General features: G+C 38.5%; 1 protein-coding gene and 1 pseudogene across 2 annotated transcripts in view; both read right to left on the bottom strand.

The window, feature by feature from the left end:
* The window catches only part of ZFAND6 (zinc finger AN1-type containing 6), a 70,293-nt gene extending 57,357 nt beyond the window's left edge, over nucleotides 1-12,936 (bottom strand). Inside the window, exon 1 of one of the 2 annotated variants that reach the window (XM_058542216.1) lies at nucleotides 12,814-12,936. The gene's annotated coding sequence lies outside the window, so the exon portion shown is untranslated. The remainder of the gene's footprint in view (nucleotides 1-12,813) is intronic. The other variant, XM_058542215.1, reaches the window with a different exon arrangement.
* Nucleotides 12,481-21,021, bottom strand: part of LOC131405588 (ribonucleoside-diphosphate reductase subunit M2-like) — a 50,730-nt pseudogene continuing 42,189 nt past the window's right edge.

Below are 21,021 nucleotides of genomic sequence, written 5' to 3'. Positions count from 1 at the left end.
ATCAATGCGTTACAGCTTACCCATGACTTATTGTCTCCCATTTAAATTTAATTACTATTTTTAATTGTCTTGAATTTTGCTTTAAAACAACTTTTTAAGTTTATTCTGGATCATTAGTTACCAAGTTCATAACCTGAACAGTTATAGCCTATTCCATTTAACAGACTAGCTGCTAAGAGTATACAGAATCAGCAGTTATTGCCAAACAGGGAATGCTCTTAGAGACAAACAGAAACAACACAGGTCTAGAACCACTACGTGTGTGTACAGTCATCTTCTGACCTTTAATTGATGAAATTAATTAAATATGAAATACTGCAAGGGTGCTGATATACCATTTTAAAACCTACATCTATATATACTAATTCTGTTTTTATATTGTATAAAAAAAAATTAGAAATGCATAAATAGTGACAAAGGCTATTCATACCGGTTCAGAGACAGGTAAAATACTGTTAACTGGCACTACTCCAGCCCTCTAAAAATGTTTCTGATATATTTTCTTGGAAGAAAATATTTCCACTGGCATGTGCTTACCAAAAGCAGCATGTACCGAGGAAAAACACTGGCCTGAAAAGCAATGCCAGTGTAAAATATTAAGCCCTGTACTTAATGATAGCAATACATATAATAAGTAAAATACACAACAAAGATATAATTGCTCACTTAAGTGGGTAAAAATTTTCCCAATTTCCTTCAGCCTTTTTTAATGTTCAGAAAATGGATTTAGATCCATCTACATCTTGGAAAATGGAATTTAAAATAGCCTATTAGTTTAGGCAAAAAGTAATCAACAAGTCAGAGAGCTTCAGAGGCACACTTTAATAGAACATTTCAGGGGCTACCCATTAGAGAAATTTTGAAGCACATCCTGCTGGTGGCAATATAAATTGGTATAACCTTTCTGAAAAGCAATTTGGCCACTGAAGTGTTCATATCCTTTGACTGAGGTAAGCCCACTCCAGGGGATTTTTCCAAAAGAAATAAATCTTTAAAAAAAAAAAGAGGAAAATATTTTAAAATTTACACACAGAGGTCTGTTCAATGCAATACCATTTAAAATGATGAAAAATTAGAAATAATTTAAATATAAAACAGGCAAAAGACTAGGTAAATTAAAGTCCCACTAACCTAAGACAATTATATAGCAATTGAAATTAAATTAATTTTAACAACTGATGAAATAGTTTAGTGAAAATATAAACTGCATTTATCTACTATTATGGGAAAAAATACAAGAATATGATAAGGTATAGAAAGGAAAAGGAAAAAAAATAAGACCACAACACAATGAATTTCTCGTGGGATTATGGGTGACTTTTCTTGATTTTCCTCTTATTATTATTATAGCATTGTTTAAGCAATAGATAGAGCAGAATAGCATTAATTTAAAAACATTTGCATGATGTAGAAGAAGTAGCAGAGCAAATACAAGTATACTTGCTGAAACGCTTAGCAGGCATTTGGGTTGATTATTCAAAGGAACTTTTTTACCTTAATTTTTATGAGATAGAAAAGCAACAATATAAAGAGAACAGCCTCTAAAGAAAACTTCTGGTACTGAAACATACTACAATTATTTCATAAGTAAGAAATGTCAATAGATTCATAGATACTTTTTTTTTTAAAGTTTTGGTAGCCTACTTATAGCTCTTAAAAACGTAAATCCATTCATTTCTTGTTTCAAAAGGGTGTTAATTACTTGTCTCCACCTTTGAAAGAAAAGAAGTTTGAATGAAGGAGAAAGCAGTTTTACCTTGTTCTCTATATAATGAATCAATGATGTTTTAAAAAACAAAGCTAAAATTATGAGCATAATAAAAATGCCAACATATTGCTAAATTTAAAATATACTGAAGTGAAAAAGAGGGGTATGCTGGGGGTAAAAAAGAAAATTAAACAGCTGGCATTTCGAGTCTTTAACAAGGACAAATTTAAGCTCACTACATTTATCTGTCTTTTAGCAACTTAATAACATCTTAAGTTTAAGGAAAATGACATATTAAATAAACCTTCTCAAGATGTCATTTACAAAAACTGACAAATGACTGCTCACATGTCCAACCCAAGAGAAAAGCCTGTTACTGGAGATGATTTTGATTCAAACATGTTTTAATGACACTCAAATTCTGAACCAAAAATAATGATAAAAGAAAGTCAAGTTTGATTCTCTGAACACCTATTTCCTGTCCAAACAGCCCTTTTGTTCTGCTTCCCTGCTTAATTTTAATGCTCAGTTTGCATCAGAAAACAGCAACAATGACAAAATCTAGCACACACAGAAGCACAAAGGAGCAAAAGTGTAAAATAAAGGATCATTAAAAGATTAGAACAAAAATCCTACCAACAAAACCTCCACAATTTTCTGTTTGCTTCACCTCAGATTAACTTCACTTGAAGCTGTACTCCAAAGCAACCAAACCTGAATACCAAGCTCCTCCTCCTCCAATTTTAGTGGCTGAAGAGTAAAATCTCCTCCCTGTTAGTGCCACTGATAATTGTGATTGGATACAGCTAATATCCATTATTTTAAAGAACTTTTCCTTGCTAGCAGGTTAGGTTAAACACACTAAAACCCCCTGGATAAGCTGGTTTCTTAAAGAAACAGTAGGTAATGTGTCAGTTTTCCCATCATAGACTATTTGCTTACTCTTTTGTCTAGGTAAAAAATAAACTAAGTAACACCAAGGAAAATCTCACAGAAGCTTTAATTTGCAGTTCAGTGACCAACTGTTTAAAATACAATGCCTTTAACCTAAGTCATTTGCTATTTTTACAGAGCCCTGAAGGTGAAGTTATGCTTTATAAAGACAGACTCCTTTTTCAATAGAGTTCACATTTTGCCCGAAAATTTTAAAACGGCAACAGAAAATACACCGCAAAATTTTGCTAAGAGGAACAAAGCAATATTTTGTCTTAAGACTTAAGAAAATAAATAGCACTAAGATACTGAATGCAGAAGATTCATTTCTAAGCTATCAAATATTCACTGATAACCTGTTCTCAGTATCACAAGAACAGAGTAAAATTTTCAGTGACATCAGAGATTGATGTTTCTACTTAAAACTGAAGAAAAAACAAGGCAGAAATATTATTTCTATACCACCACATTTACAGGTCTGACATTGTGGTATTTTGACAAGGTTAATGCTTATGTACTGCAAATGGTTATCTATAATAGGAAAAGGCAACTGGTTCTAATGACATTTTCAGGTATAAAGTTTAGGATGGATGAAGTTTCTTTTTTTCCCCAAATGACTGTTGTTTTTTAAAAGAAGAGTAGACACTATTTTGCACTCTACTTCACAGTATTACTTTAAGGTGGCATGGGCACCCTAAGATGCAGGTGAAGGGTATACTCCTCTTAAAATACTAAATTACATTAAATGTTACTTTTACTACAGAGATTCTAAAGAAATACTATACAAGCACTCATATTTTTAAACCAATTTTATACATTACTAAGTTTGCTATATTTTACTATATGTTTAATTAGAACTGCTTATGTTTTAGTAGCTTGGCCCATCAAATATTACTCTGACATTAATCATCTGACTGAATAGCATTTAACTCAGTAATTTTCACCTCTACCAAAAATTTTGACTAATTCATAAAAATAAATTAAAAATTAAAGAAAATTAGAGTGGCTTCTTCTCACAATATATTTTCAATAAGTTTATATAAAGAGTTTTAAATTTAAATTTACAGTTTTCAAAGTTCAAAATCTTGCAAGCATTTTTCCTCAAAGAAAATTCATGTATTAGAACAACACAAAGCCAAAAACTTGTTTTGGATACAAAGAGAAGTCTTTGTAAGAAACTGAAAATTCACATAATTGCAACTAGACATGAATATGGAGTAATACCCTGCAGAAGCCCAAACAGCTGCATAATCTATTATGCCTTTTAAGTGGACAAACTGAAAGAGCCAATTCACAGAGGTCTAGTCCCAAGATCCTTTGCAAGGACTCACTGCTTTGAATGCCCAGTACTTCATGAGTCAAGTTCAGGTTTTCTCCCACTATGTAGACACTCTTGCAAAAGAACACTGGAAGCAAAAGAGGCACAGGAGCAAACAAGAGAAAGAATATATAACTTGAGTTACAGCATAAAACTTGAGAAAACAGGTTTTAGATGGCCAAAATTTTATAGGGTTATGGAAAAAGAAATCGCAAACATTTTTAAGCTTTTTTTTTTTTTTTTGGTGAGGAAGGTTTGTCCCTAAGCTAACATCTGTGCCAATCTTCCTCTATTTTGTGGACTTCCTCTATTTTGGGGGACTCCAACACAGCATGGCCTGATGAGCTGTGTGTAGGTCCGCGCCCAGGATCTGAACCTGCGAACCCCAGGCTGCTGAAGCAGAGAGCACGAACTTTCACCCACCAGGCCACTGGGCTGGCCCCAAAGATTTTAATCTTACAATGCGGCAAGCATAAAATTAGTAGTCGTGGGAACCAAATAAACCTTTGTTCTGACATGAATTTTTCACTTCAAAGTTAATTATTTGTATAAAACAGACACATATTACATATACTAATATAACACCAACACCACTCTCAATCTATAACTAAAAGAACAGAGACATGGACTTGGCTATTCCAGATTGTTCCAAGATCTCCAGAACCTACCTGAAAGAACTTCAAGGTTATAAATATCATTTTGGGTGGCTCACAGGTTAAAATTAAGCGTATTTTATTTCACTTCTAAATCAGTAGCAAAAGAAAACAAAAATAAATAAAAGGAAAGCAATACCACAACCAAGATTATCTGCAAACAATATTGCTTCACAGGAACAAGAAGCCTGCAAAGGCTCCAAGGCTCCCTGATTGCATGTGACAATACCACTTTTTGAACATCAAGTATTCAAAGGATATCTTGTACAGCTCAGAGAGAGAGCTCAGAGGTTTTTCCAAACCTATAAACTAAAAACAATTTAGAAGAGAATAAACCACTGAACAACTTGGTCTCCAGTTTTGATTAAAAAGACCTTATATATGGGCCGGCCCCGTGGCTTAGTGGTTAAGTGCACGCACTCCGCTACTGGCGGCCCAGGTTCGGATCCCGGGCCCACACTGATGCACCGCTTCTCTGGCCATGCTGAGGCCGCGTCCCACATACAGCAACTAGAAGGATGTGCAACTGTGACATACAACTATCTACTGGGGCTTTGGGGAAAAAAAAAAGGAGGAGGATTGGCAATAGATGTTAGCTCAGAGCCGGTCTTCCTCAGCAAAAAAAGAGGAGGATTAGCATGGATGTTAGCTCAGGGCTGATCTTCTTCACACACACACACAAAAAAGAACTTATATAAAGGATCAATACTTAGATTATTAGAAATAACTTTTGGTACGGACAGAGCAGGGTGAAAACTTCCTGAGAATTTTAAAGGACTGAGAATAGCTCAAACCAGTCTTCCTACAACAGAAATTAATCCTTGGCATTAGCCCTGGGCACTATAGTTGGTTTATGCAGTAGCTGATGAAAGAATCACCCTGACACTAGCAAAACATGACCCGGGTCACTAAGGATAAAGTTGGAAAACCACCATCCGATGAGGAAAAAAATATTTCCCTGACTAATACACATTGCCTACAAAAGTAAGATATGTATTTAAGTTTGCAACTCCTAATGTGTATCTTCTAAATCATTAAGAGAAAAAAACACGAGGTGGGGGGGGCGGAGAGCAGTAATGGCCCATTCCGCAAAATACTGAACACACTAAACACAAAGGAAACATTAAGGAAACAAACAGATAAGAAAGGATAAACCAAGCCGATAGAAGAGATACCTTTCTATAAGACAGTAAATTGCTTTGTTTTAAGTCTAAAGGGATATACAAGGTCTAATAAATGTAAATTAAAAAGGAACAGGGATCACAATATCAAGACCAAAGTATAAGTAAAGGAAAAAGCATTCATAATCCTCAACTATTAAGATTTAATAGTTATAAATTTTCACGTGCCAAAACATACCATAGATCATCTAAGTAAACTGCTAGACAGAAAAATGACAGAAAGCAGACTGGTAAACTTTAAGTTCCCTCTCTCCTTAGCAGACTAAGCTAGAAAAAAATAAAAGGAAGATAAAAACATGAATGATCCATGCTAATTATTTAATAAGATAGTTATCAAAAGAAAAGCTTCTTTGCTCAACAGTCATAAAAAATTTTTACAAATTATCGTGACGAAGAAAACTAACAATTTTGAAAAGCAAAAGTTGAATAGGTAACATTTTGTGACGATTATACAATAACTTTCAAAGTGAACAGAAAAGTTTATTCATTCACCAAACCTTATGAACAAGGCTAGCTGCTGTGGATGCCATGGTGAACTGTCCCTACCACTGTCGAAACTTATGGTCTAGAGTCAGATCAGTGCTGTCTGAAAGAAATATAATGGGAGTCACATAAAATTTTCAATTTTCTAGTAGCCACATTAAAATAAACAGTTAAATTTATTGTAATAATATATTTAACACAAAACACGTAAAGCAGCATTACTTCAATATGTAACCAATATTGGTTATTTTCATCTGTTTGTTCTAGAAATCAAGTTCACATTTCATACTTATAGCACATCTCAATTCAAACTTGCCATATTTCAACAGTCAGGTGGCTACTTAAATTTAAACAAAATACCATAGCTATTAGCCACATGATTATTTATAAATTAAGATAAATTTCTACCATTGCAAAAGACTCTATATCTCTGCTGCCCAATACAATAGCCACTAGCCACATGTGGCTACTGAGCACCTGAAATGTGACTAGTAAGATTGAGGAACTGAATTTTTAATATTATTTAATTTTTATTAATTTAAATAGCCACAAGTGGTTGGTACCTACCAAGTTGGGCAGCACAGCTCTAGAGGAAGAAATAGACACTAAAACAAATCACACTTAATGAACTGCAGTTGTTACATGCGTTTACAAATATGAAATGAGTAAATATAGCCAACAGAAGGACTTAACTTTTGTCAGCATGAAGGAAGCATTCTCCAAGGAAATCACAATTAAGCAAAAGGGGACAGCATACGCAAAGCTCTTGAGTGGGAAAAACTGAAAACACACTAGAAATAATGAAGTCAAGTACCAAGGAGCAAAATAATCTAAGTTATTCGTAGGAGACTGATTTGGATCACAGAATCTAACCAGGATAGCAAGGCAGAAGAGAAGTGGAAGCAGCTGCACCACTTGGAAATAATAAAAAATCTCCCAAATATGTCTTGCAATAAAGCTCGTCTCACCCTCCTCACTCAGTAAACTCCAGTCATTCCAATCTCCTGTCAAACCCTACATCAAGCCAAGTACTTTGCGTCCCCTTTGTGCTGGCAGTTCCCTTCAATTGGGAAACTTCCCCCAGCTCTTTCTTGATCTTAGAACTCAGAATCACGGTTCCAATTTTCTACACAGGACAAGTTTTGGGGCAGTAATCCGCTTGGAAGATGGGGGAGGGGCTTGAAGTTCTTTCCAAGACAATTTTTACAAAAAATTTTACAAAAGAAATTCAGTGTCATTATTTTTTAAAATGTTCTGACAGATTGGAGAAGCTAAAGAAACTCCCCAAACACAACTCAGTGCCACCACTAAGCCTAAATGTCACATCCTCAGAACATCCAATTAGCTTCCAATCTCTATTAGCATATCATATTTCTTTCCTTCCTAGCACTTGTCAAAACCCTGAAACTTCTTTATTCATTGGTTTGTTAATAGCCTAGCTTTCCCAACAGACTGTAAACTCCATGAAGGCAAACACCTTCGTTGTTCACCACTGTATCCTCAATTTAGGACTATTGTCCGCTAGCATGGAGCAATGGTGGAAAGAACAAAAACTGCAACTGCAGGGATTTTTAAAATACACATAAATAACAAAAATATTACATGTTAAAATTTAAAGAACACAGATAAAACTGTACTCAAAGGAAAATTTAATAGCATTAAAATTTTTTTCATTATACACAAAATATTAAGTGTAGAAATAATACAATCATTTTTTTAATTTAAAAATTCAAAACCGAATACAACCTGAAGACTCTAAGGAATCAATTAAAAAACTCAAGGAGTAACAAAGCAACAACCAAAAACTGGGAGGAAAAATAGGGAGAGGGAGAATTACAATAACAAAATGAAAACACATTATTAGTCCCAGTTACTAAAACAATGTGCACTGGTATCAAATCAATGGTACTGAATAAAAGCTAAAAAGAACCAAGTACTCATGCATTTAGCATATGATAAAGGTAGTTTTATTTCAAGGCAACAAAAAAAATTTTTTTTAATAGGGCTGAAATAACTGATTAAATATTAAGGAAAAATAAAAGAAGTTATTCCACTTCACATATTTGTCAAAATAAATCTCAGATGAACAGAAAGAGACAGACGTGAAAAATGAAACCATAAAAGAACTAGAAGAAAACAGTTCTCTGGGTCGGAAAATTCACTCAACATGAAAGTAAAGTAGAAGCCATAAAAAGAAAGTATTAGCCTAAATTTCTTGAAAGGTTAAAACTCCTTCTTGTTTAAAAAAAAATACTGTTAAGCAAATAAAAGGCAAATGGAGAGCGAGAGAAAATACTTGCAGTGTGTGGCAAAGGGTTGCTATCCTAAATATACAAAAGGCTAAAAAGGGTATCACAAATATAAAACACACTCAAAATGAGTAACAGACAAACTAAACGACATCCAATACCCATATCTCTGTTCATCATCATAATTAATTAATCTAAGAAATATATAATAAATCTTATGAAAAGGGAAGGAAGGCAGGAAAGAAAATAGTGTTGGTAAAGATATGGAGGAAATGTGTATTCTCTCATATTTTTAGTCAAACTTTATACTGGTTTGGTCAACTTTATACTATAATGTTAGTCAAACTTTTAAGACAAGATTTGGCATTATTTATAAAAAGACAAAAAAATGTTCATATGCTTTGACTCAGCAGTTGTAAGACAGATTGAATCCTAAAGAAATGAGAAATACCTAGAAAGATTTAGCTCTTAAGATGATCTTCAGAACACTCTAACAGTGAAAAAAGAATAAAGCAACACAAGTTACACACAATTGGTGACTGATTAAATTACAGTACTTTCATAAGATGAAATGGTATGTGCCCTTTAAAAATCACATTTTTAATATATGGGGATCTAATGGTAAACATGAGGAAATCCCTGCCCTCAAGTAGTTTACATTCAAGAATGGGATAGAGAAAATAACCAAATTAGTCATGAGATGATAGGTTCTATAAAGAAATGAAGCAAGGTAACATGGTAGTCAGGGAAGGTAGCCTGCAAAGGTATCTCTAAAGGAGCGACATTTGAGCAGAAATATGATTGAGCGTTCCAGGCAGAAGGAACAACAATTTTGAGAGAATAAGCTTGGCAAGCTCAAGAACCCCAAAACGGCCAGTACAGCTGGAGGTGCATGAGTCAGGGAGAAAGTGGTAGGAGATTCATCTATGAAGCTGGCAGAGCCAGATAGTCTAGACCAGTACCACCCAATTGGTAGCCACAAGTCATGTGTGGCTACTGAGCACTTGCAACAAGGCTAGTCTGCGATATATTTTAAGTGGAAAATACCCATCGGATCATGAAAAAAGCAAAGTAAAATATCCCACTAATAATTTCTTACACTGATTACTTGTTGAAATCATAATATTTTGGGTTAAATAAAATATATTTCACCTGTTTTTTTTTTTTTTTAACTGTGGCTATCAAAAAATTTTACATTACTTATGGGGTCCCATTATATTTCCATTGGACATTGCTGGTCTAGGGTATAAGCACCATAGTAAAAGGATTGAATTTTATTTTGTGTATTGAAAAGTCATTAGAGGGTTTTGAGCCTGGGAGGAGGTAATCTAATTTACACACTTAAATGATTGTTCTCCACAGGAGCAATGAGTAGAACATAAGGGAGGGAAAGCTGATGCAAGGATACCAGTTAGATGACTACCATTACCATCTTATGTACAATAAAGGTGTTGAGATGGATCATATTTGGAATAAGTTTTGAACGGAGAGGCTGCCTAATATTGCTCAGAATTCAACTTTTAATTGTTTAGGATATGAAGAATACACACACAGACTGGGGGTAAAATGTTAACAATGGTTATTTATTCTTTGTAACTTTCTATTTCTTTTGAAAGTTTGGGGAAAAAACCCCAAAACACATTGCCCTTATAATCAAACACAAAAATGAGGTTTTTCTAAGCAAGATAAAACAGCCCTACCAAAACAAAGCATCATGGTATTTGTCTGCAAGCTACAAATACCCTAAAAAAAAAAAAAAAAAAAAAAAACCATCTCTATTCCCATGACTTTAAATAAAAACAGGTTATTCAAAGCTATACATAAACTCATATTACTTACACACACACACACACCATTTTCAGGAAATTAATACTGCTCCCTAATTTGTCACTACATTGCTATTAGCATGATAAATAAAACAGACAGCTCTAGAAGCACACCTTGGGGCATTCCCAAATCTGAGACAAAGGAAGCAAAAAGTACTTAAATGTGTGGTTAACATATCCTGATAAATCAGCACCACACATCCTTCTGCAGAAATGTTCCAAAGGACACACTCAATGTTAATTCCACGGACTAACACTTTGGTCCTAATCCGTTTCCTTCAAGTTTCTGCCATTTGATAGGTGCTTCCCTTAACCACAGTCTGCAAGACTGGAAGGATAAACTTAGGCCATGTTTCTTTTACATGACTATGTTAAGGCACATGAGAAGTTTTAAGTAACTTGCCAAAGATTACACAAAAGGGGGAGAGATGGACACAGAAAGAGTGATTTATTTTACATACAATCAAGTGTTTTTTCTACTATATTTACTTTTGCATTGAAAAAGGGGAGATAGCAAATACTGTCAGATTTCTTCCAACGTGATTTCAAAGGAAAAGATTCACTATATACAGATTAACAGGAATCTTGGTTTCTGACACAAATATTCAAAAACTATGAACCAATCACTCCGGCTATGAATCTTCCATTACGACACAAAGAGAATCCTAAAGTTTTTCATTCATCTTGTTGCTAGTATTTCAATCTATTTTACTCCTGACTACCTAAAACTTTCTAACGCAATCCACGTTGTTGTTTACTGCAGAGAAACTCTTGCATTGGTGCGCCAGGAAACAAATGTTCATAGAGCACAGTTGCTGATAGCAAAGCAAAAGAAAAAACATCATCTAAATGCCCACGGGTTATAGAAGGTTAACACAATATTATACAGCAATGAAATGAATGAACTACGGTCACATACTATTCTCATAAAGCGCCAAAGAAAAGCAAACTAAACAACACATTGTTTGAACATACCCATATATGTGACGAAACTATTTCAAAAGGCCAGAGAATGCTAACCACAAAATCCACTGGACTGGACGATCCCCTCGGTGAGGAGAGGCGGGGTACAGGACGGATAAGAAACTCACAAGCAGATGCAGGTTTTGGTCATGTTCCAGTTCTTGTGTGGGGGGGAGGAGTCATGGATTTTTATTACGCTTTCTCTCTTTATACCGTACTGTGTTATGTATCCTTTTGTGGTATTGAATACATTTTTTGAATACTTTTTTTGCTTCTTAAAAAACGGTTTTATTGAGGTATAACTAACATACAACAAACTGCACACACTTAAAGTGTAAAGTGTGATCAGTTTTGACACACATACAGCGAATTATCCCTAGAATCAGGATGATGATCCATCCACCCCTAAATTTCCCTCCTGTATCTTTGTGATTCCTGCCTCCCTTAAAGATATTTTAAAACGTAAAAGAAAAAAAGGTAAAAGACAACTTATTCCGGAAATTTAAATGCGCATATTTTGCAGAAAGAGAACACTTTCCTCTGAAGCTCTGGACTAAGTAATTCGGCCAGTGTCCCAAAATTGGTAACATAATTATTACATAACTAACCTTAAAAGTTTATACTATTTTATATTAAAAAGTCAAATTCCGAGTTTGATGTGAAAGAGGAATTTAATCCTCTTGCTCTGAGCACCAAAACCATTAAAAAGTGCCCAGTTTTTACCACAACTTTAAATAAAAATGCTGTGTAAGTAACACTGACAACTTAAGTTGAACTTCACGTTACCAACTTTTTAGTCGTGAAGATAAATTATAGCGTTTTAACCGTGTGGCTTAGCACAATATTTCAAAATAAAGTGAAAATCATTTCAAACACAATATTCTTCTGTCCTTGTTGACGTAGGGAGACGCAAACTTGAAAATAAGATTTCAAAGGAGAGAGAAAAGTCAGAATCCCGAGGACCCCCAACAGGAGCAGCGGGAAGAGACGACTCCCGCCCCCTGTCCAGTCTGACGGGACACCTCCCCTCCTCCCCGGTTTCTGAAAACGCGGCAGGTGGAAAACTAGTCCAAGAAGGACCTGAGACTCGGGTTGGGGGGGTGGCTCTGGTGACAGGGGCGCGCCCAAGGGGGCTCGCGGCCCTCCGACCCCCATCCACCAACTGCTCAGAACGCGGCCAGCGCGGCGGCCGCGCGCCCGCGGCGAGGAGGGTCCCGACCCCGGCGCGGCATCCCCGCGGGCGCCCGGCGGGCGTACGAGGGGTCGGACCGGGCACCCCTTCGGCCCTCGGCCCCCAGCAAACGCCGGGCCCGGGCCGGCGAGCGAGCGGTCGGCAGCGGGCCCACCACCTGCTGCGCCGGCCGGCCCTCCGCTTCCGGCTCGCGGCGCCGGGAGGGGCCGGGGGCGGGCCGCGCCTCGCCTCGCCTCAGCCGGGTGGGGGATGGGAGGGGGGAGGGGCGGCGCCGCGCCGCCCGGGCCCCGCGGGCCGCGCTCCTCACCTGGCGGCGGCCCTCTCCGCCTGACGCGCTGCCCGCCGCCGCCGGTCGCCGCCGGTCACTGGGGACAGGTGAGGCCGCCGAAACCCTGCTTGCTCCGGCCCCGCCGCCGCCAGCCCCTCCGTCCGCTGTTTATTAAACTTTTCTGTTTGGTTGTTCGGCCTGTGACGCGACCGCGGGGGAGAGCTCGGGGATTGGCCGGCGCCGGGCGCTGACGCGGCAGCCCCCGCCCGCAGCCTAATTATTACCGGCCCAGGCGGAGCTGCGGGCCCGAGGCGGCGAGGAGGGGTGGGGCTGAGGCTCGGGGCGCACGGCGATTGGCCGGATCCCGGAGAAGGGGCGGGGCGGAGCGAAGGGAGACGCTCCCCCGCCCTCTCTGCCTCCACTTGTCCCTTACCTCGCCCGACCGTGGGGCCTTTCTGCCGCGGTGTCTTTCCCTCCCAAGGTTGCGGGAGGGCGTTTGGAGGGGTCTCCCGGAGATTCAAAGGGTGTGGGATGTAGGTTCCGGTCCCTCTGCTACTTCTCAGGGCGTTCCGTATTCCGGTCCCGGCTCGAGGCGCCAGAAAGAGTTGTGCTCCACCTGCCAGTTGTGCAAGAAGGAATTCTGAGATCTCTCCACAGGCAACCCGGTGCCACCCCTATCTTTGCAAGCGCAAAGTCCGAGCTCTGGGTGGGTACTGGCTCGAAGGCAGTACTCTGCCCTGTCCTGAGCCTGGTCTTGGAAAGAAGCAAGACTAGAAGCGCGCGTGCACACATGTGCCACACACACATGCACGGGCACACACGTCCCCAGCAGCACCCGGTTCACAACCTTCCCAAAGCGCGGGTCCAGTTCTCAGCTGAGTGGTGCAGGCCCCGCGCTGCGCTGGGGCAAGGGATGATGAGGAGAAGGGCTTCCCCGAAGTTTCTCAGCCTTCGGGTTCACGTGCAGCACAAGCAAGAAGTAGGAGATCATACATAGTTCGCCGTCACTCAGACCTACCATGAGTGAGGGCTTCGGATGGGGCCGACAGGTGGGAGGCGGACTGAGTCCTGAGAATCCTATCTTTATTTTAATAGTTGATGTTTTGTTCATCATGAATTTTTTGCATTAATTTTGATTTTTAAAAAATGTATTAAAATGTTATCTTGATTACTGAGCTTTTTGGTGCCCCTTTAAATTGAACACTTGAAGTGGGTTTTTCACTATCCACACCCTTGTCGGATCTCGCTTGGAGGAGGGAGATTTTGATGTGACTGACAATGTAAACGTTAGATATTGTGCACTAGGCCTTTGGGACAAGAAGTGGTCAATTACAGAGGAGAAGATAGAGGCCAGAAAGAAGTCTTCAAGGAAGAGGTGGCATTGGTTTTGGACACTGAGGAGTGCAGAAGAATGCATAGGCATGCTGGAAACAGAAGGAAGCATTTTCCTGCTCTCCTAAAGAGGCTGGAAGATGCAATTCAGGGTTTGAAGAACAGAGTGTGAGGTGACAAACAGATGCTTCAGGGACATGGCAAGGAATGTAATATGTCAAGTTGAGTCCAGTGTAGGCAATAGGAGAGGAACTGGTAAACTAGAGAGTGCTTGCCCAGGGCCTAAAGGTATTCAAAATGTGTTGTTAAAAGACATTCAAATTTAATTTTAAAAACAGACATACAAACAATGGGCTAACCCAACAAAAGAGGATTTTGCCCAAGGATATCATCTGTGATCATGGAGACCAGGTTATAATGGAGACTAGAGATAGTTTTAGAGTCAATTATTACAGGTTTTAAAAGCCAAGTTGAGTAGTTGACTCTACTTAATGGGAAATGGGAAGCCATTACAGAACTATAAGAAGGAAAGGAGATAGTGGACTATAACAATTTAGTAGGTTCTCCTGGTACTAGGAATAATTTTGCAGCCTGGGATACTTTCAACTGTTCACGAACCTCTTGTCATTGGATAGAAGCACTATATGGACAGAATTTAGGATTTTGGCCAGGGTTCGAATCCTTACTCCTATAGGAGTCAAGAAAGCCTTCACCAAGGAGTAGGCCGTTATACTGGGTTTTTAAGGATGAATAGGAGTTTGGTAGGGATAAGCAGAGAGGACAAGCACAAGACTGAGGTCATGAAAAGAGCTGGCGACTGAGTGTAATGAATGTTAGGAGATGGGCAGAAGCATGGCCATGAGTTGACAGAGCTGCTTGCCTGAGTATCTTCTTCAAGTGCAGCACCCTTTCAACATTTTTAAGACACTATCTCAACATGATGTGGTTTAGACCAGTGGTTCTTAAAGTGTGATCCATGGGCGTCTGGGGGGTCCCTGAAACCCTCTGAGGGGGTCTGCAAGGTCAAAACCATTTTCATTATAATAGTCATTATTTGCCTTTTTCACTATCTTCTCATGAGTGTATAGTGGCATTTTCCATAAGCTGCATGATGTGTGACATTGTAACAGACACAATGCAGAAGCAAATAGGAGAATCAAGCTGTCTTCTGGGAAGCCAAACATTAGAAAAGAGATGTGTAAAAATGAAACACATTGCCACTCTTCTTACTGACTTACATTCTGGAAAATATAGTTATTTTTTGTTTTTAAAATATTCTTTATGTTAACATGTAATAGGTTTGTTATTGCTATTTTTAAATGAATTAATAAATATTTTTAAATGTCTCCTTTTTAATTTCCATACAGTAAATATTGATAGATATAACCCACATAAGCAAAAGTTCTTTGGGATGCTCAATAATTTATGAGTATAAGGGGGTTCTGTGATCAAAAACGTTGAGAACCTTTTGGTTTATATGCTCATGAAAAGTCAGTAGAAGAAGCACGATTAACACAAGTCTGTGAGAAGTTTTTCTAAGGATACTTCCTCCCCCGCTAAGCAGAGCCTCAGAATCTGTTCCGGCCCTACCCCTCCCTGGCCAGTCCTCCCTTAGGTTAGAAGTTAGGGGGCCCTTGGAGACAGTATTGAAAAGGTAGGCTGGTGGGTGGATTAACATGGCCTTTACTGCTTCCCTTCATTCCAAGTCTGTGCTGAGAGATTACAGCATTGCATAGTGATTTGGAATTCAGGCATACCACTGGCACTAATTAGCTTTGTGGTCTTAAGAAAAGCATGTAAAATGGAAACAAAAACCTACCTCAATGGGTTATGAGGATTAAAAGATACTACATTTGTGCTCATCCAGGGAATGTTGCGTGCTGACTTTTTGCCAGACTGTGTTGTTAAGTGCTGGGATACAGCAGGCAGTAAGAGAGAGAAAGGCCCTCCTCTCACCGACTTGCTTACGTAACGCTTCTTGTTGGCAGTGTACATAAACAATACCTTTCTAGCATAGGCACATAACAGGTGCTCAATAAATGATAGTTTAATAGCATTGTTATCTCCAGCCCTTCCTCTTTTCTGTGCTTGACACCAGGATATCCAGTATCTGTGCATTAGAGGCATTCAGTACATCCAAGGCTCATTTTCTTCCCCCAAACACATTCTTGCCTCTTGTAGTCCCAGTTTTGGCTAATGGGGACACCATATTTCCAGTTATTAAAGCTAGAACCTCATCCTTTTCTTTCTTTAAAAAGAAAATTTTTTGAAGAAGATTGGCCCTGTGCTAACATCTGTTGCCAATCTTCCTCTTTTTTCTTTTATCTCCCCAAAGCCCCAGTACATACTTGTGTTTCACAGTTGTAGAGTTGTAGCTCTTCTATATGGGACGCCGCCTCAGCATGGCTTGATGAGCGGTGGGTAGGTCTGCATCCAGCATCCGAACTGGCGAACCCTGGGCCACAGAAGCAGAAGGTGTGAACTTAACCGCTATGCCACCAGGCTAGCCCCTACATTAAATTTTTTTCAAGAGTTTTATTGAGATTTAATACACATACCATATAAGTCACCTATTTAAAGTCTATGATTCAATAGTTTTTAGTGTATTCACAGAGTTGTGCTAATATCACCACAATCAATGTTAGAACATTTTATCACCCCTAAAGAAACCCCATTCCTATTAGTAGTCACTCCTCTTTTCCCCCAGCCACCCCTTACCCAAGCCTAGGCAACCATTAATCTATTTTATGTCCCTATAGATTTGCTTATTCTGGATAGTTCATAAATATGGAATCAGACAATATGTGGTCTTTTGTGACTGGCTGCTCTCACTTAGCATAATGTTTTCCAGGTTCATCTATGTTGTATCAGCACTGCATTCCCTCTTATGGCTGAATAATATTTCATTATATGGATGTACCACATTTTATTTATTGATACATTCATCAGTTTATGGACACTTGGGTTGTTTCCACTTGTGTTTCTTAAGTCCTCCCCTCCCCAACATCCAATTAGTCACACATTTCACTGATTCTGCCTTAGAAATATCTCTGAAATGTACCCCTACCACCACTGGCCTGTACAACCTCCTAATTACATCTCATCTGAATTTAAGCAATAGCCTCCAACTCCTATTCTCTTCGCTACATCCCCCACATCCTACCCAATTGATCCTCCAGCTGCTTCTTAAAACACAAATTGAGCAGGTCAAACCTCTGTTGGCTCCCCGTTCCTACTGGAGCAGTTCTCAAACTCCTCCAATAAGAATACCTGGAGCATTTGAAAAATTCAGAGTGCAGGTCCATAATCTGGCACAGTAAATCAGAATCTCTAGGGGATGAGCTTGAGCGTCTATTTTTAATAAGCCCCCAAGTGATTCTTATTCTCAGAATAGTTTGGCCTAAAACAATGGTTCTAAACTGGGGCTGACTTTGTCCCCCAGGGGACATTTAGCAATGTCTGGAGACATTTTTCGTGGTTATAACTGGGTGGTGGGAGTGTAACTGTCATCTACTGGCACTGGGGATGCTGCCAGACATCCTACAATGCACAGGGCAGCCCCCACAAAGAATTAGTGGCCCCAAATGTCAATCATGCCAAGTTGAGAACCCCTGGCAGTGTTTGTAGGAGATAAAACACAAACTTTTGCATTTGAGGCTAGCCAGTTGGTCCCCAACTCTATCAAAGATCTATTGCTCCATAAGAAACATCCCCAATTTAGTAGGTTAAAACGATTTACTATTTCTCACAATTCTGTGGGTGGACTGGACAGTTCTGCTGTCCCCTGGAGTCTCGCGTGGAGAAGCTGCAGGTAACAGTTGAGCTGTGATCCTGTTCAGTTGGGTCTCTCAGTCCACATGGTCTTTCATAGCGTGGAGGTTTTGAGGATACAAAGGGTGTGAGCTTGAATGCCACCTCTGCCATGTTCTATTGATTAAAGAAGGTCACAAGACTGACCGAGATTCAAGAGGTAGGGAAATAAACCCTATCTTTTAAAGCAAGGAGGTTGCAAAGAATTTGTGGCCATGTTAATCCACCCACCAGCGGACCTTTTCAATACTGTCTCCAAGGGCCCAGTGACTTCTAACCTCAGTGGGAACTGGCCAGGGAGGGGTAGGGCCAGAGCAGAATCTGAGGCTCTGCTTAGTGGGGGAGGAAGTACCCTTAGAGAAACTTCTCACAGACTTGTGTTTATCGTGCTTCTTCTAATGACCTTTTCAGAGTTTAAACTAAAGATTCTCAACCTTTTTGGTCCCAGGACCCCCTTATACTCGAAAATTATTGAGGATCTCAAAGAACTTTTGCTTATGTGGGTTATATCTATCAGTGTTTACTATATTGGAAATTAAAAAGGAGATATTTAAACATATTTATTAATTCATTTAAAAATAGCAATAACAAATCTATTATATGTTAACATAAAGAATATTTTAAAAACAAAAAATAACTATATTTTTCAGAATGTAAGTCAGAAAGAAGAGTGGCAATGTGTTTCATTTTTACACATCTCTTTTCTAATGTTTGGCTTCCCAGAAGACAGCTTGATTCTCCTATTTGCTTCTGCGCTGTGTCTGTTGCAATGTTACACATCATGTAGCTTATGGAAAATGCCACTATACACTCATGAGAAGATAGTGAAAAAGGCAAATAATGACTATTATAATGAAAATGGTTTTGACCTTGCAGACCCCCTCAGGGGGTTTCAGGGACTCCCAGACGCCCACGGATCACACTTTAAGAACCACTGGTCTAAACCACATTGTGTTGAGATAGTGTCTTAAAAATGTTGAAAGGGTGCTGCACTTGAAGAAGATACTCAGGCGAGCAGCCCTGTCAACTCACGGCCATGCTTCTGCCCATCTCCTAACGTTCATTACATTCAGTTGCCAGCGCTTTTCATGACCTCAGCCTTGTGTGTGTCCTCTCTGCTTATCCCTACCAAACTCCTACTCATCCCTCAAAACCCAGTACAACCACCTGCTCCTTGGTGAAGGCTTTCTTGACTTCTATAGGCAAAATTAGGACTCCTCTGTTTTGTGTTTTCTCACACTTTGTTCCTCTTTCTGCAATAGCACTTACCATGTTAAATTGAAATTTATCAGTCTGTATGTTTGCCTCCTCTCTAATTAGACCAGAAAGTTGTTTTTCTGAAGTTTGATTTTTTTTTCCATGTTGTCATGAGATGAGGGCATAAATTGGTCCATTTCCAAATCTCTAACCAATTATTCTAACATATTTATCAGTTTTCCCCTTCCTCATGGTTTTGTTGGAGGACTCCTTTATCATATATTAACTTTTTGTGCATAATAGATTCTAGATCTAGGCTTTTCCACTAATCTTGTTCTTCTGCTTCAGCATTGTATTTGTTTTTTTGAAGACTCATGATACTTTAATCTCATTGCTTTATAATAAGTGTTAGTATCTCCTGGATCTTGTCTTTCCATCACCTGTTGCTTTTTTTTCTTCTGAACTTGATTTGAAATTCTGATCTGTTTATGCCTCCAGGTTAACTTTAGAATAATTTTGTCAGTTTCCAAGAAATATCCTGCCAAATTTTAATTGTGATTGCATATACCTAAAACAATTTGAGGGGGCAGGGAGAGAAATGTGTATTTTCACAGAATTTGGTCAGCCCGTAAAGAATTTTGCTGGGTTGTTTTTTCTTTTCATCGATTCAGCTTAAAAAAAGTCTCAATGTATTTTGTTTCCTTAATCTTATATAACTTAGTGAAATATTAAAGAGAAATACACATGATCATAGTATTTCTCATTAATAATTCACTTACTTATATTATGCTTTGTTGACACTGGATGAAATTTTGTTTTTTCTTATATTTTTAAACTAGTCATTGATAATATATTATAATGCTATTTAATTCTCTTTACCTATTTACCTGATCATTTAATTGATCTTTTTTTTTTTTAATCTTGGCAAGCCCTTTATTTTTATTCTTTTATTTTTTTTATTTTTGTTGAAGAAGATTCGCCCTGAGCTGACATATGTGCCAATCTTCCTGTATTTTGTATGTGGGTCGCTGCCACAACATGGCCACCGAAGAGTCGTGTAGGTCTGCACCTGGGAACCAAACCAGGGCCACTGGAGCGGAAGTGCACTGAACTTAACCACTAGGCTACGGGGCCGGCCCTAATAGATCTTTTAAAATAGTTTCTAATAACTTTTCAGTTGATTGTTTTTTGTCATTAATCAGGTAGTATTTTCCCTCTTCCTTTCCAATTTTTATACTTTTTATGTTTCATGTCTTACTGCTGTAGACAGCATTTTCCAAGCAAAATTAAATAATGTTGACAACATATGACACTCTGGACTAGTTCCTGACAAATGCTGATTTAATCGCAATAAATACCTTTTTAAAAAAATGATGCTAAGGAAGTAATTTCTATTTTTATATTTAGTTTTTATTAGAAATGGCTATTAAATTGTATGACTGACTTTTCCCCATCTGTGAAGATCATTTCTAAGATCGTTTTCAAATTTGATCTTAGTTGTAAAGTAGTATATTAATAGATTTACTTACTGAATTTTTCTTACATTACTTAACATAGCTACAGTGAGTTTTTTATTTTATTATATGGTTTAATTACATCTGCTAATATTTTATTTTAGATTTTTCATCTATACTACTTGATATAGCCCAATTCATCGGTAGTATCAAATGAGTTTACATTAAATGATTCTAAACTCCCATCTTACCTATGATAAAGGTTTTTCTCCCTTACCGTCCCTTCCATGATAATTCCAGGAGACTTGCTTGGGCCAAAGGATGCTTACCCTCAAAGAGAGAAAACCAGAACATCAATCAAACCAGCAGAGGAGTCTCTCTATTTGTTTGGTTGTTGTTGGTGCCATTGCTCCAGCCATCAGTGTCCTTGTAGTCTTATCCACGTGCTTTCTTC

The sequence above is a fragment of the Diceros bicornis genome, chromosome 5, assembly GCF_020826845.1.
Source record: "Diceros bicornis minor isolate mBicDic1 chromosome 5, mDicBic1.mat.cur, whole genome shotgun sequence".
NCBI classification, from domain to species: Eukaryota; Metazoa; Chordata; class Mammalia; order Perissodactyla; family Rhinocerotidae; genus Diceros; species Diceros bicornis.
The sequence above is the reverse complement of the archived record's forward strand: the minus strand, read 5'-3'. Positions and strand labels throughout refer to the sequence as shown.